The sequence below is a fragment of the Dermacentor albipictus genome, chromosome 6 (assembly GCF_038994185.2).
Source record: "Dermacentor albipictus isolate Rhodes 1998 colony chromosome 6, USDA_Dalb.pri_finalv2, whole genome shotgun sequence".
NCBI classification, from domain to species: Eukaryota; Metazoa; Arthropoda; class Arachnida; order Ixodida; family Ixodidae; genus Dermacentor; species Dermacentor albipictus.
The window spans coordinates 52,064,657-52,081,536 of NC_091826.1; the positions used below are offsets into that span (position 1 = coordinate 52,064,657).

General features: G+C 42.5%; 1 protein-coding gene across 5 annotated transcripts in view; it reads right to left on the minus strand.

The window, feature by feature from the left end:
• sha (shavenoid) overlaps positions 1-16,880 on the minus strand; it is a 245,849-nt gene that overhangs the window by 176,165 nt on the left and 52,804 nt on the right. Inside the window, exon 2 of one of the 5 annotated variants that reach the window (XM_070520797.1) lies at positions 3,209-3,252. The exons of the other annotated variants lie outside the window; for them this stretch is intronic. The gene's annotated coding sequence lies outside the window, so the exon portion shown is untranslated. The remainder of the gene's footprint in view (positions 1-3,208; positions 3,253-16,880) is intronic. 5 annotated transcript variants of the gene reach the window in all.

Sequence of the window (16,880 nt, forward strand, 5' to 3'; positions counted from 1 at the left end):
GAAGTACACATGATCTGTTCTTTTGGTAGAAAGAAACATTCATTATAAGCGCCTTTTAAAAGATGAACTTGTGCCAACTAGCTTAGTTTGCAACTACGGTATTATCAAGCTTCAAGATATAGGAGAAACACGCTGAGGTTATTGGAGAAACGGGGAACTCTTGCACTCTTTGTAGGCCCGGTATGGTGCTTAGGATGAGAAGTCCGTGATGAGGAGGGCCGGCATACACAAGACAATAGGCAGGAGAGCGTTGCGGAACACGTTCAAATGCTAAAAAAATTTGATTCACTGAAACTAGCAGAGTTTCTGGAGGGTTCAAAGGACGCTCAAAGAAAGACGTGCACTGCTAATCAAAAGACGCGACAATATTACGGAGCTTGTTTATTTCTCCTTGCGGAACTTTTATCTCGTACGTAAAGCCCTTATTTATATTGCATAGCATCGTGACGTAAGCTGGTGGGGTTAACATCAGCCCTACATGCAAATACCAAAGGTATTACTGTGCGACTGGCGAGCCTACATGACATATTATCGATGGTTTCGCTACAAATGTTCAGGGGTTTCTTGGCAAAGAGGAGAAGCTTGTGAAGACAGGGCACGCGAGCAGGTGTGAAGTGAAGTGAGGTAAATCCTTAACAAAGGACTTACCTAAGCGCCTTTTATCATGTTCAAAACCATCACTGCCTAAACCGTCAACTGCCTAAAACATACTTGGCATAACTTCCAGACGCCCGAGAACAGCTCGGGGACTTACTGGCTTTTCCAGTAATTTCTTTTTACCCACGCGTAAGTTGTTAACGTGAAAGGCCATATTTTTGTTAAATATGACGAAGTTCGATGCTGAAAGCAGCATCTTTGTATCTGTGGACAAAATAATCATCTTCTCATGTTTGCTTTGGAAAAAAAGCAACTTTTCTTTGGCCGAGATGAATGATAATTCTGGTTCCCATTCTGCATCTGAGATTTTCATGCCTTCTATAGAAGGTGTTCGAAAAAGCAGCCCACGGGTATATTTTGGTAATCTTCAAAGACCCAGTGGCCTGTATGAAATTAGTCTAGCTTTTTCTGGCTTTTCTAGCCTCACCATGCTTTTCACAAGACATTAGGCTTGATATTGTGTCGAATAGGTAAACGTTTCGAAGTTAATTTTGAAACGGATCTTAAACAATGCGAATTGAATGTGCATGGGGTGTCGGGAAGATATAGTCAAATTTTTCACATCAAAGTGACATCGCCCAAAAAGAAATAATAAAGTTCCCTAAATGCCTACTACCATGCACGTTTATCTCGTGATAAAGAATTACAACCGAACCACACTGTCGCACTAGTAAGATAAATACAAAGTAGGCAAGTGTCTGGCTTCCTATGCCCACAATTTTGTAGAGACAGACTTATGAAAAGACATTTGATGTCATTGATAAAGGGAGAGAGGGCGGGTCAGCAGAAAGTTGCCAAAAGCGCATGGTGCTCCCACTTGTATAGAGGGCGTCAGGACAGCTAGAATTCACGACAGCCCTTTTTTCTGAGCACGTCTACATTCAAGGACCACGCCACTACGAACGTGTGTCTGGAAAAAGTGGGGGGCGGCGCAGCGATAGTACCCCACTGGGCACTGTTCAAAAGCTACAATATTTAGCCACCTACGCGTAAGCGAACCCAGACATGTCTGTAAAGCTTGTTATTTGGTTAGCATGCATCCTCTCACTAATGTACCTTAATAATGCTGGCGTAGAAAGTGAAACCAGTCCTAGCTGACAATATTGAATTTCGAGGCATACCAGGTTTTTCACATTGATTACTCTGCCAAATGTAGAGCTGTTCATATCTGGGTATCATTCCACAGCGAGATTCTGTTTATAGTTCCTCGCTTTTCAGCGCTACGACGACATTAAAGCTGATGTGGGAAATTGACTGCTTCAGGCTTGGAATGTATCACCGATGTTCAGGCCAGCGGAAGTGAGCATGAAGCTTTTAGGGCAAATTTCATTAAAGCTGTGGGCATTCCATTCGTACGTAGAGGTGCTCTTGTGGTCGCTTTGTGGCATTATTAGTTGATGGCTAACTGTAGTATGCACTCGAAAAACCAGTGAAGTCATGACAAAATGACGTGATTACGGGACTCAGTCGTTCGCCCACGTCTCTTACACAATCGGCCACGGGCCAGGGGTCGGCCACGGGGACTAACTCGTAGGCAGATGAAACGCAATGCACTGAATTCTTTTCGGCGTACTTTTATTTTTCAAAGCAGCTTGGATGTCCGGTATTCTCTTCAGGGCAACAGAAAGGGTCCCTTTGTGCGGCTTGGTTAAAGTGCTACCGCTAGATAAAATGCGCCTGCTGGATAACTTCATTTATGAAACATACAAGAAATGTGAAAATTCTTGTGGCGTGTTCTCAGAAGCGGGGAAGCTGTGGTCGGCCCTCTGGGATACAGCGCTGAGAATTTTTTATGCGCTGGTGCTTTCCCCCTAATACTTGCCTCCCCTTTTCCCTATCCCCCAGTGCGTGGTAGCCAACCGGGCACTATTGTGGTTAACCTTCCGGTCTAAATGGCCCGACATCCGAGCATTATGGTAGCCGAGGAGTCCCTCAAGGCGGAGTGCTTAGCCCGACTCTTTTCAATCTCACCCTCTGTGGATTAGTTGACAACTTGCCAAGCACCGTACAACTTTCCATCTATGCGGACGACATCTGCATTTGGACATCAAGCGTGACACAACCTCAGCTTCGCGCTCGGCTTCAGAAGGCTGCCACAATGACATCTTGCTACCTTCGTGAACAGGGACTTGAAATTTCATGCGGAAAGTGCGCAGTGGTGGCATTCACGAGGAAGCCAATGTCTGGTTACGGCGTATCTATTAACGGACAACTTATACCATACAGCAGAAGTCACAGATTCTTGGGAGTCGTAATTGACAGAGACCTGTCTTGGACTCCGCATGTCAATTACGTGAAAAAGCGGCTGACTGCTATCTGCCACTTGTTCAGGTTTGGTTAACCTCCCTACCTTCTTCTTATCTCTTTCCCTCCACCTCCCGGTCTGTCATTTCTCTTTCTATCTCGCTCTTTGACCTGCGAACCTTCCCGACAAACCTCGCACCGTTTTTTTTTTGTATAAGCAGATGATCTGCCATCTAAAGTTCCCAACTCCTTACTATGAACTTTCTAGCCGCAAGATGTAGATTACAGGCGCATTGGTGGGGCTCACCACAAAGGATCACCGCGATGTGCTCCCTTCGACGCTGTCGTTACCTGTTTAAAACCCAAAGAAAAAAAGAACAGGTCAGGAGAACCTTTTTTTCGGGAGGCCATTACTTATAAAGCTCACGACGACGCTTAACAAGAGTGTGGTGTCGTTACAGGTATTCCTATTAGTTCGTGAGGCAGCGTGGTAGTATGGGCGCCACATGCATTTTCAGCAGGGTGAGCGACGTACGCCACGGCTAGGAAGACTGAACATGCCTGTAATGCACACTTGTCCCCCGGTTAAGTACCGTTCCTGTGACTGGTTCTCAAAATGCACTATTGCTCTAGGACACAAACAGATAAAGTTCACAGTTTTTAAGCATAGCTTGCTAGGTACGCCATGGCTGCCACGGCGTCAGATTACGGAGCCTGTAGCAAAGATATGATTACACCTACAGGTTGTCGTGGTCATCGAGGGCTCTGTGTCAAAGAAATGAAGGCGCGGAAATGTTGGTCTCCAGTTTCAGCCTTGCCTATATATGCCCTTTCTGCGAGAAAAAAAAACTTCACTGGAGTGTTCTAGATAGCATTAATATAGGACATTACATCAAGCATAGCGGTGTCATTTCCACATATTCGAGCTCTTCTGTGCTCTTCCTGCAAGTGTACACGAAAATATACAGACGAAAACAGAGTTTTTTAAGTTTCATAAAATGCTCTTTCCAATTCTTTATATAATACCTCGAAAGGTTTCTGTTGCAGATGAAAAATTGTGTAGAACCTGTAATTTAGAATAAAACACTTAATTTGCATCATTACAATGCATTAGTGAAGAGTGCCGTGGAATTTTATAGTCTATCTGATTTGTTGCTCCTTTCGCTGTAATAATAAGCCACAATAATAAAGCAAAAATAAAACGATGCAGAATATACATAAAAGGTATTTAGCACAATAACTTCGCCAAAAGTCTACAACGCACGTTACGGGATACAGCACACGTTACGCAAAATGTTAGGTGAAGCTTTCGCGACGCGACTAATAAGGTGGCATGAAATGTTTCATCTTCTGCAATGCATTTTGCCGCATAGCGACTATGATTTGCACGCCTAATAAGCAAGATTGGCTAATCAGTAAACAACAACAACAACAACTACAACAACAATGACGACGACGACGACGACGACAACGATGAGAGGGTTCGCCCAGAAAGATTCGCTTGAAATTAATGTCACGGGAACGTAAAGCAATGCGTGCACATCGCAAGAAATTTCTCACAGAAGAAACCTGTTTGTGGTTTCTTGCAGCTTCGCTCTGGAGGCCGATATTTTATTTATTCACTTTGCTTTGAATATTATTATTTCCGCGCAACTTGTTTGGATAATTATTTGTCTGTTTCGACAGAAATATGGCGGAAAACATAGAGAGATTGTTCCTTTTTCATATGACTTCATAAATATTTCGACCAAACAGCCCACTATATGTCTTGCTTTTAACTTCTACTCGATGATGAGTTGAGGTAAACAATGATCCAAGATCATCGTGCTTGGTTTTACGCATACAAAATCAATTTAATGCATCATATGTGGAACGCACATACTTTCGTAAGTTTGAAGCTGACCATAGCTTCCATTATGATTCCTACTTTCTAGAAAAGTGCCGCTGCGCTAAGCAGAGCAATATCCGTTTTAATAAAATTATTTCACTACAGGCCTCCCTACGTACCGTGCAGACTTCTTTAATGACGGAAGTTTAAAACTGATGTTCAGGCCTTTAAATGGCCCCGGGAACTCCTCAAGTCCACATGTCCTTTTAGAAAGCTTTCGGTTGCATAAATGTTGCTTCGAAGCTAATTTAATTAAAGACAATTAGCTTTAAAAAAGGTACATTTCATGCCTCACAAATACCGTAGCGAGTGGCAAGATGTATCAAAATATTGGTCTCAACCAGAGAAGAATCGAAAATTAGTCGCATAGTGGGTGAAGTTAACAGTGCGGGTGTAATTAGTGCCAGCATAGTCCACGAATAACCACATTAAACCATGGGGTGCATTACCTCCGCGATCGACCTACCTAGCCTCCTGGCAAAGAAGGAAAAAAAGAAAGAGAATCAACCAGGTGTCGATGCTAAAGGAGACAAGCTCGATGTAATTGTGCTTGAAATTGGAGGCGAATAATATAGGAAATTGGTGAATAATGCTTGTCGTCCAATGTTTAAAATAAAAATTTGGGCCAGATTTTGCAGGTTTCAAATGGGGAGAAAACACCCAATCTAGGGTGCCCGCAAAATATCTGAAGCCTCTCTTGTAGTCTAAAAAAGAAGAGACATGAGCATAATCATGCAATCCCTTTTACTGGATAGGAAAAAGACACTGTATCTGTCGCGATAGTTCTGCAATAAATCCCCAACCACCAATTGATCGTTTCGTCTTTTCTTTTTCTTTATTTTGTGGTAGAGTGCCCTGGAAGTATCCGAAGACTTTCTTATACTAAGAAAAAATATAATGGGCACGTGTGTGTCAGCATGCCGCCTTTCTTGTAAACGAAAGAGATATTCTGTCTGCCGCAAAGTTCTGCCACATGTTTTCACACCACTGTCACAATTTATTCCTTACTTCTTTTTTTACAGCTGTATAAAATTTCTAGACGAAAAAAAGAAAGAACTCCGGGCTCCTGGTCAGCGAAATGGGAGCCTTGCTCTTCCTGTCGCCTCGAACAAGCGCTGACCTGCCAAAATTTCACCGGAACTTTATAAATAGGCGCGAAGTAACGAGATGTATAAGAGGGTCTGCCACAGTACCACCATGTCTCAATGCGGTGGGTTCAATCCGGGCCATGGCAGCTGCACTTCAATGGGGGATAAATAAAACAAAAGAAGAAAAACAAAGAAAAATAAATCTTACTTAGAATTAGGGGCATTGTGAAGAAACGCCCCGGTGGACAAGATCAAAGCGGAGTTGCCTACAACACCGAGCCTCACGATGAGATCGCGATATTTTTGCTCGCAAGATCTCTCAATTCAAAAAGAAAGGAAAATACAGGAAAGTAAAGGCTTTGACAACCCACGTATATTCACAAGATACTCGTCAAGTATTCCAATACAGTTTCAAGTGCTGCTCGTACACCTACGGGTAACCGTAGAGCGATGCCTGCGCGCGTTGTGAGGAGCAAAAAAGAATGCGCCAGAAAGTTGCACGCCAAAATTTAACGGCAGCAGGAACGAAAAAATGAAGGTATCGGTTTTATTGGCGTAAATAGCGGCACACTGGTATTCGCGCACTTTAGGCTGAGAGGCGTTGCTTAACAGGCGTAAAGAGCTGCGTTAAAGGGGACCCTGATAGCCTCAATCTATCAGCGTCAGTACTCCGAGCCTGTCAAGCTCGCCGAAAACCTAGCACCTCGTAAACTTCCTCTCTGTATAAGCTTTGATACATTTTGTGCCCAAATGCGAAAAGTGAAAGCGACAAACGAGAGATACACATCAAGAACAATGGAGACTGGCTTAAAAACTGAAGTTTTCAGACGTTTAGATATCTTTTCTGCGCGTCTTTTCCTCGTTATTTGTCATATTGTTTTGTCAACTGTCAAGAGCGTCGGCTCAAAGTGTGCGCGAAATTAAGCTTGAAATTTTCTCGCGTGCTAGAAAACTACTTTCGGCCATGTAGCCACGCCGAGAAGTGAGACGTGCAGTTCTGAATACAAAACTTCCTCGTTGTGCCTTTCTTTAAGGCCTGTTATGCTTCTTGTCAGTTACAGCTGTTGCACTGTGCTATTTTGCAAAGTATTCATCGGGCTCACAGGGTCAATAGCTATCCGTCATTTATTCAGGTTGCGCTGACTATTTTTCTCTCTCTCTCGCTCTCTGTCGAACTCAAGTTTAGCCTCGCTAGCTGCTATACTTTTCCCCCACAGTAAGAGTCATTCCTGACTAGTTTTCTTCTATTGGCCTGTTTTTGAAAACGCTTCGACTGCTTTGGTATCTATTTTTCACAGTGCGACCTTTTTCGCATTACTAAAAATGATGTTTTGAGACCGAGTGATAGGTTTTATTCACCAGGCTTTATAGCAGTCTTGGCCACGAGGATTCGCGCCGGAATCGCCAATACGTCCACTTAACAACAATTCACAACAAGCACGCACTCAATCTCAATAAAACAGATAAGAGAAGTTTTAAACTAATTTCTTTACCTGCTATGCGTGAATGTTGTGAACTTTAATTATACAAATAAGTCTTCGTGCTCGCTTTGAGTTTAGAGGCCGAACATTCGGGCTGAATGTCTTCGGCCAGCAATGAATGACTAGCAGCAAGTTGAAACGTTTCCCTTTTGACAGGAAAAGAGGACGAGGTAAGACAGTTTAGCAGGCGGCTGGCCCTTTCTTTAGCTCCCTGCACATCTTAGAGATAAGCTCCACAATTCCGCTACCCTATCACTGCGAGATATATTGCAAATGAAACGGCATATTCGCTTGTCAGAGCGTTCCGGAATGACTCGCAAGTTTCCATTTCAGCCTTAGGGCATGAGGTGTCTCCAGAAATGTACAAAAAAAATTGCTCCCCAAATCAAGCTTTTCATGCCAGGAAGCTTTCAAAGTTCGCCAATCACTTGAACGCAAAACCCTGCTGCCATTTAGGTGGCGCTCACTTACAATTACGTCGTTCACCTGATGTCGAAGCTTCAGGCAGGTAAATAAACACTTCGCGCTCCACCGATGTTTCTAAGTTTTACTTTATTTGGCATCAAGCGAACTGAAACACGCCAGCCATACTTGAGACAGTGAAAGTAATGAGAGTTTACCCGATGACTGCTCATCACAGGTTACTCGTCCCCGCACGTCCTCTGTTTACGCTAATGAGGCACCCACCACTCGCGAAATACTACACGCACTGAGTATCATTGAACGGCTGTGGCAGGTAATTTCTATACCTTAAACAAGCAGAACGGTCTCCACGCCGAGTAGAACGGGACCTGTAATTAGCTTCCGCTACAAGAGGAATTCGGCACACGGCCCCAGTGTGGCGGCGTATAGAGCGAGGTTTTAGTTAACGCGCAGGGGTAATTGGTGACCGGAGCTCTCGAGCGTGTAAAGATCCGATAATTAGCAGCCATGGCCGCCCGAAAAAACTGCACTCGAGCGTCTTTCCGTGCACCTATTATTTGAAGGAAGTTATAGGGCCCCTCATCGCGTTGTTAAGCAGAACTTGTGGGACGCCCCTCCACGTCGCCAGAGAGGGCGGGTTAGTCCGCGTCGACGCGTGCTAATATCAGTGCCAGCTGCGCTCACCTCAACTCTCGCGTTAGGTGAAAAGGTCCAACTCGTGCTCCTGCATGGCTTCTCGTTATCTACCCGCCCCGCGCACGATCTGCATAGCAGGTAGTTCATGAACAACGCGCAGAGCCTGTGACGAACGCAAATAACTTTGCCTAGGAGGCCTCGGTGAGTGTCTGGCCATTGAATTCCTGACGCTGTAGGTAGCGAGACGACACACAATGAGAGCACCCTTTGCCCTTGTTATTTTTTTTTCTTTTTCTTTTTGGAATGCGCGTAGTCTTGCAGAATCCACATTTCCATTTTTTTTTCTGCTCGCCCCGTTTGGCTACTCGACACTTCGAATACAGAGAGAATAATGCAAGGCGTTGAACTGCCTAGTTTACTTTCTTGTAAAAACAAACAAACAAGCAAACAAAAAACATCAAGCAGATTCAACGCACAGGCTGGAATTCATGCGGAGTGGGTAGTTAATGCTACACAACCAAATGTGGTGCATTCAACTGTATTGTTTACACCCTATAGACAAACACTACATGCCCTATGCACATCATATATAATTATGCGTATATGCACATTTACATACATGCATGCACGCACGTCCCATGCAGCGTGCCTCAACTTCCGCGCACGAAGTTTTATAGAAAGATGAATCAGTTTACACGAAGAATACCATATATCTATTGTTCACGTTCGAGTTTACCATCCGTCAGCAACATTTTGTTGATGGCAATGAATGGTCTAATTGCGAATAACTGTACGAGTCGCAAATTACGGTTCTAATTGGGAAGGTGTAAAATGAAGTGTCGTATGCAATTATAAGTGTAATGGAGTGCATGTCATATACACATCTGTGAATATTTTTCGCCCAGCCCCTGGACTGGCGTGCGAAACTGACAGCTTGGCACTTTTTGGTATATTCTAGATAAAAAAAGAATAAGTCGTGCAGTTTAACTTACGGTGCTCAGTATTCGGGTTCTTACCACACCCTGACTTTTGCTGAACGGTCTGCTTAAAAGTGTAGGAGTGTATTCCTACCTTCAATACGCGTAATTTGTATGATAACCTAGTCTCTTTCAATTCTCTTTTGTTGAAGTTTCAAATTTTTCTGCTCGTCTTAATTGAATTATGTTATTTGCACCAGTGTAGGCAACCTTTGACGTTCCTTCATCTGAATATGCAGTCAGTCCGTTGTAATGAAGTAAACTTTCTAAATTTTCCGGCTGAGTTTGAATAGTCTTTCTCAGTAATAATGTTCACATAATATTGGTTTCATCATAGCAGGGATTGTTACATATTGAGGTAAATAATATCGTGCATCTCAGCAGAACAAACAGAGGCGATGGTGTTTGTGTATATGACAAGACAGGAATTTCTTATAGGTACCTTGATGATTGGTCAACATGTTTGAATCATTTTGAGGTGACTTTTCTAAAACGCGATAAGTATACCTGATTACAGTGGCGTATAAACTAATTGATGGTAACTTTGAAAAAATATTTCACTTTCTGGGTGTATTTTTCTCTTTCACAAGTAATCATGAGTATCCTTTAGAAATCGGCGGATATTTAAACATCGACATGTCAGGTACTACTAACCAACAGGCAAAACTACTGTTACGGGAATGATGGGAGTATAGAAACACTGTTTTTACAATATATGCAGGCAATCTTCTTCCTTTCTCTTCTTTTATTCTTCCGTAACACTTTCTTCAATCATTGATTCTAAGTGTTACACAAGCGTGGTTTCTGTGCCGACACGAATCACGACTACACAAGTGACACACTGATAGATAGCATATGCTCAGGCTTTCCTAACGTCACAATTAATGATTACTTGGCTATTTTTTTTTTCTGAAAAAAGCGTGTGAAACAGTCAAATCCGGTTTCACCGGTGATACATTGTCAGCATACAACTCCACTCTCACTTTTATTCTTCAGAGAGGAAATTAGCTTGATAGATTGAGGTGCTGTATCGTCGTGCTCCTGAACTAACGAAGCACATGACAGTTTTATTGACATTATCGTGTATGTGTATGAAGTACATCCACCGTACGTAATTTTTAAGAAACCCACGCGCCCCTGTAAACCAGGGATGACTAATACAATAATCAAAATGGCAAAAGAAAGCGAATTAGACTATATAACATGTTTCTTCGAGGGCGTGATCCTGAAGCATTCAAAACACTGAAAAAGTATACAGATGTACTTATCTCTACACCTTTTGAATTGAGAGCCAGGGTAAACGAAATTATTATTTTTCTATATTTAATGGTGTTAATGATATGAAACAGATTAGAAGTAAAATAAATGTTGTGATGGCACTGAAGAAAGCGAACAGCGATATCAGTAAATTCGTAGTAGACAATGAATCGCGCAGAAGAACTGTGCTAGCAGATAAATTTAATGAGTATTTCATTACGTTAGTTGAAAACTCACATAGTCACGATGCTTACTTGTCTGCTCATTGAAGAATACTCCCTCTTCTCACATCCAACATATGAGCACGAAATTATAAATGCGTAAAAAAAATGTCAAATGAAGTGGAAGCGACGACATCTATGGATTAAAAATGGGCCCTCTTACTGTTCTAATTCATCTTTTAGTGCTTGTTTAACCTTATATTACTTTGCTTTAACTACCGGTACGTTTCCACGGCATGAAAACAGCCAAAGGGACTGTGCTATACAGAGGGGTCAAAAAACTAAATACCTTCGGTAATTACACATCTATTTCAGTGCTACCGATATTACGAAAAGGTATAGAAAAAAATTATGTACTGCATATTAAGATGCCGACGTGTTTTTGAGGTATAATCAGTCCTAACGTCTTCGCAACATGGTTTCCGGCCAGAGGGTGTGACCAAAACTGCTCTTCTTTAGCAGAAAGAGCCTGTTTTCAATAATATAGCGGGTAAGACGCTTACATTGGGCATTTACATTGATCTTTACAGAGTTCAATAAAATTAACCATTCATTATTACTCGTAAAGCTAAACTGCTATGGTATTAAGAGTGTCGTCTTAGACTTAACTACGAGTTATTTCACAAGTCGGCATCAGTCTATATAGGTATGAAATTTCGATTTACATTTCAGGAAATTAGGTCTGGCGTTCCACAAGGTAGCATACTAGGAATATTTATATTTTTTATTTTTAATAATGACATTTTTATATCTACACTTCTGTTTAATACGTAGTTTATGCGAATTACATTACTTTATTTTTTTTCTGGAACAACAGCTTACGCTTTCATACCGTCGGGTAATGATGCATTAAGAAATATACTCACCTGGAGAGTTAAAACTTGCTACATATCAACTGCTCAAAGCCACAAGGCACCCTTTTCCGGGCCGAGTCTATAGTATGCTCAATATGTTCAACTTCTAACCCACTAACGCTAAACCAAGTTAAAATTGAACTGTCTCCAACTACGATTACTCTTGGTGCTACATTTCACGAACACATGCCATGGGAAACTCGCACTAAGTACATAAGCAATAAACTATTAAGTCTTAGGCGTGCTAAGTAAGTTTCAGAGCACGTTACGAGTACTGTGAAAATCCTTAACACACATGGTGTCTCAAGTATCATGCACCAAGGTTTAAAAGTAATTTGCAAATGTCACATCGCTGGGGAGAACCGAGGTAATGTTGCTTGCCGTCTCCTGGAGATACTAAGAATACTTCCTAGGATTCAGCCTGGTTTCACAATGAGTCCTAAATAATTAATAAAATTGTCAAATATTATAATTCGATTAAAAGTGTCAATGAGAAGATTGTGGAGCAACATGAAAAACTCCCGATACAACTTTATGTTGCAATATGTGCTGCACAAAAGTGTTTTTTCGAGCGGAAAAGAAGCCCGCGAATATGCGCAAGATTGCCGCGTCACTAGCCACTCGAGGCATTTGCATTACAAGTCACCTCGTTTCACAGCAAGCGTGCTATTGATTGGGTCCTCCAGATTCCGCGTTGCAGACGGCGGTGAATGAGGACTTTGATTTTCCAAGATGGAAGGCAGCGTGCGCTGAAGTGCCCGCATTATTCAAATACCGCGGAGCACGCCAGCGCAGGAGGAACCGCAGGCAGCTGCGTTTTACTGGCCTCCATGAGCGACGGAATCTCGTGGTCAATATTTAACACTGCATTTTCTCGAATTTCATTTAACGCTCAACGTTTAAAGCGCAGCCTAAATGGTGTTGACAGTAAATGAGGCGAAGTGCTCGACGTTCCATAGGCGAATTAGTGGCCCCAAGTTCATTCGGCAGTCCCGACTTGTCTAGACACAGCGCCACAGGAAGACAGCTTTGACAACTCCAAGGATACTTGGGCGGTTTTCTTATGTGAAGCAAAAGCAACATATCAGAAATGTGCTCTGTTACTTTGTGACCGTTGTTGCGCCAAATTAGTCTTTATTTTTCTGGAAATACTACGTTAACTACTGCTTCACTTGTCGGAAAGCAAACTGGTTTCGTGAAGCTAGGTTGGTGGTGGTTGCTGTGGCGGTGGTACTGGTGCTACTACTACTACTACCACCACCACTGCCACCAAGTAACTACTACGAGTACTACTGACTACTACTAATATTAAGAATAGCGTTAATTTTATGAGTGCTATGGGAGTGCTCATTGAAGCGCTCTAGGGCTGTAAACGGTTTCTGTAAACGAAGTTCTTACGTTGAATATCTGCTCCACCACACTTACGACCACTAAGAAGTTTTATTTACGTGCCTTAAGGACGGTGCTATTAAGAGCGGGTCTGTACGTTTACGGCCGACAACGCATGATATAGCGCCGTATGACATTCATGGACATTTCTTCATCTTGCGCCGCAACTTAAGCGAGCGCTGAAATTTATAACGCTGTATAGCTGACGAGATAAAGATTCAGTGCCCGCATCCTTGTTTTTTTTTTTTGCTCAGGCTACAGGTCAAGGATGACGGTTATTGCGACATTGCGACATAAAATGACGTTACCAGTATTCGTTTTTTTTTTGTTCACACGCATCTCATGTGTGGGCGAGTGTAGGAGAACTACGAGAAATGGTGTTTAGTGTTCGCATGAGCGAAAATTTACCTCTTTTTACGCGTTTTTCTTCTCGCTGCTTTGCATTAGGCAGCCTTCGTTTATGACATTCCATAGATGTTAGTTTAGAAAAAAGTTTTATATAGTGCTCAGATTTATGCAGCTCGACTGCTCTGACAGAAAAACAAGCAGGTGCAAAATTTACGCCTACAAAAATACTTTTTCTGTGCACAGGATGACGTGCGCTTTCTGATTACTAGATGTCACCGCTTGGAATTATTGCCATGTTTGAAAGAGTATTGAAAAGGTCTGAATCCTACGTTTTTATTTTTATAAACATCTGAGCCACATTACTGAATCAAGAGTAGAAGGAGAGAATGTGGACGTTGCCTAATTTCAGCCGATTGGGGCGATTACAAATTAAACTGGCACGCTCTAAAAAGCTTAACAACTAAGCAGCTTAACTTCGTCATCGCTAGATCCAATTAAAGCAGCTGTGGCCATGCTCTCGTTGTTTTGGGTTTTAAGCGATGTCATTGTTCACTCTGCATACTAAACGAGATGCTTTTGCGCTATATACAACAGACATGGCTTACCGTACTTCGTAATGGTTTAAGAGACAGTAAACAACAGCCTAGTATGCAGTTAGCGAAGTTAGGGTCTAGAAAAAAAATGGCGCCAGTCACAAGACCCGACTGCAATCCGCGTGCAAGACATAGCACGTTGCTCCGGCACCAGAGGATCAGGCTAAATTATGGATGATGCTAAAAACATGGGCTTAACTAATAAGAATAATTATACTCTCTCCGACTGCCAGCACCACGCAATAAGAAACCTCGCCAGCCTGCAATAAGAGCCCATTTTCACAAAAGTGTGCTGCAGTGGACATGTTGCTCTTTTACAGCTCGGAAGGTCGCTATTATGCCGCCTGATCTCCAAGTTCACGTTCCCGCTAAATCTATAGTGTTCATTGCACTAATTGTTGAAAGAGGCCCAGAACAATCTCGATGACAAAAAGAAAAATGAGAATGACAGGAAGAATTAGCAAAGATAACCGACAGACTTCGTCATTGTTTTCTAGTTAGCAGGAAACTCACTCTTTAAGGGCCCGCTATAGAAAAGCGAACTCAATCATCCTGTAGCAACAAACGGTTCGACACAGAATAGCATAGTCTACCTGCGCTGGTAGCATTGTCAGTGTTGCCTTCTATTTATCGATGTAGGTATTCGTGTTCTGTAAAAAGGACGAGGGAAGCGTCGCATGCGCTCTGCAGAGTGACCAATAAGAAGCAGCAACAAGCAGAGCTAAGTTAGCCATAGAATTTTAGGTATAAGACTTCAAAACAATATGTGACTGCTGCCTATCCCACTTGTCCGTGTTTGTTTAGACATGCACCATCGACACCAAAACTTGTGCTGTAGGTACCTATTGCGCCAGAAAATATTGCATACTCTTTTTTCTCTTACATCAATGCACCGAGCAGAAGAAGCGAAACAAACAGCGTATCTTGACAATTGCCTACACATCGTGGGCAAGCTTAACATTTAGTTCCTTCTCTTTCTTCTCCTTTTAAGAAGCGGTATTTTCATCACGTTCTCTAATTGAAATTTATTAGTGTGACTTGTTCAAAAAGCGAAATTATAAGCTCGGAGTAGAAATACGCGCTACTCACTGCGTGACCAAAAATATGTACACGAGATCTTATAGTGGGAGTGACTGCGAAGGAGAATCAACGGCACATACATCAGCAAGCTACGGTTTTCAGAGGACAGTATCCTGTTTGGTAACGCTGGGGATGACTTGCCACAAGTGATTGAGGACCTTGGTCGGCAAAGTTTACCTGACGGATATTACGCACAAGACAAATGTAATTCAATTGCTTGGGTAAGAATGCTGAGAATTTGTGACTGCTAGTGAGCTTCCCGAATCTGTAAAGTACGTTTATCTAGACTTGTTAGTAACAGGGAATCCAGATCATGAGAAAGACATTTGAGGAAGAATGTCAATAGTTTATCAGCCGCCATTATTACTATAGTCAGTGTACGGCAGCTTCCCGCGCCATCTCTGAAAACAATAGCGTGCAATCATTGCATTCCGCCGTTACCAACATAGGAGCGAAAATTTGGCGGTTAATGAGAAGCTTCAGAATAACTTTAGGATTACGTTGCAAAGAGCGATGGAACGAAAATGGATAGGCGTACCGTTAGGGGACAGAAACAGAGCAATGATGAATAAAAAGCCAACGGGGATAGCTGGTGTTTTAGCTGACATTAAGCGCAAGAAATTGTGCTGGGCAGGTTACGCAGTGCGTAGGGTAGATAGGAGGGCGTCACTTTGTTTCCAGAAGGAGTACGGATAGAAGAGAAGCGCAGTAAGAGATGGCAGAGTGTGATGGCGTGATAAAATAATTAAGCGACATCGTACAACAGCGTGGAATTCCTTCTAGATTCGCCTCATCGAAGTTGCTCTTGAAGTGGAGGTCGGAGTTACAGCATTAAAAAGAGCTATGTTTTATCATTTTTCCCTCTTCCTTCTAACGCCGAGATGGGGCTCCAGCACCTTCGAGAAAATGTACAAAAAAAAAGATAGAAAATGCGAAGAAACGAAGCTTTTAGGCGTGTCGCTTTTCTTGTCTCGCCGGCATTCGGGTTTATCCGCACCTTTGCGGATCACCAGTCAGCAATTGAAAGACGACGGCGAACAGAAAAAAAAAAAACAAGAACTTAGCGTGCTAGTTCCAAGCGATCGCGGACTTCATTTCGACGGTAATTGAGTATTTACGAAAGTTAGTGGTGAATAGCGGACTAGACATAGCGGTAAGCCCGCCTATCAAAGAAGAGAAGTCGCAGGCCTTCATCTTCAGCAACAAAAAAGAAAAAAAAAAGCTTGCGGCATTGTCGGCATGACTAAAGGAGCTGCTGCTATCGAGGACGACAGAAAACGTCAGAAAAGTCAACCGAAACAATGTACAGTTTCCCATGGATATATTGACATGCAACGAATTTAGGCTTTTATTTTGTTTGTGATTGCATGAGAAAGGTTGGGGAAGAAGTAGCGGGAAAATGTGTAGAGTAAAGGTTGGGATGAGAGAAAATTACATTTTCTAGAGGACTACAATACGACCCTCGACTCCGGAAATGCTACTTAAAATTTCAATTTGCGGAACGTTTCGGCAGTGCTAGCTGATACGTGTCAGCAAGCCGAAGCTTTCACACTTCTTTCTGTTCAGAGGAAGCGACCCGGTCATGGAATTGTGTCGTCTGTTCAACAAAAGAAAAAAACTGCGAAAAGTTGCCTCAACGTCCAGCCAATAAAACACTTCTTCAGATTTGAAATGTCTTTGTGGTTCACGTGATTATTAGCTCTGATCAAAATCTAGAAATGCAATAATTCATCTTGACCATATC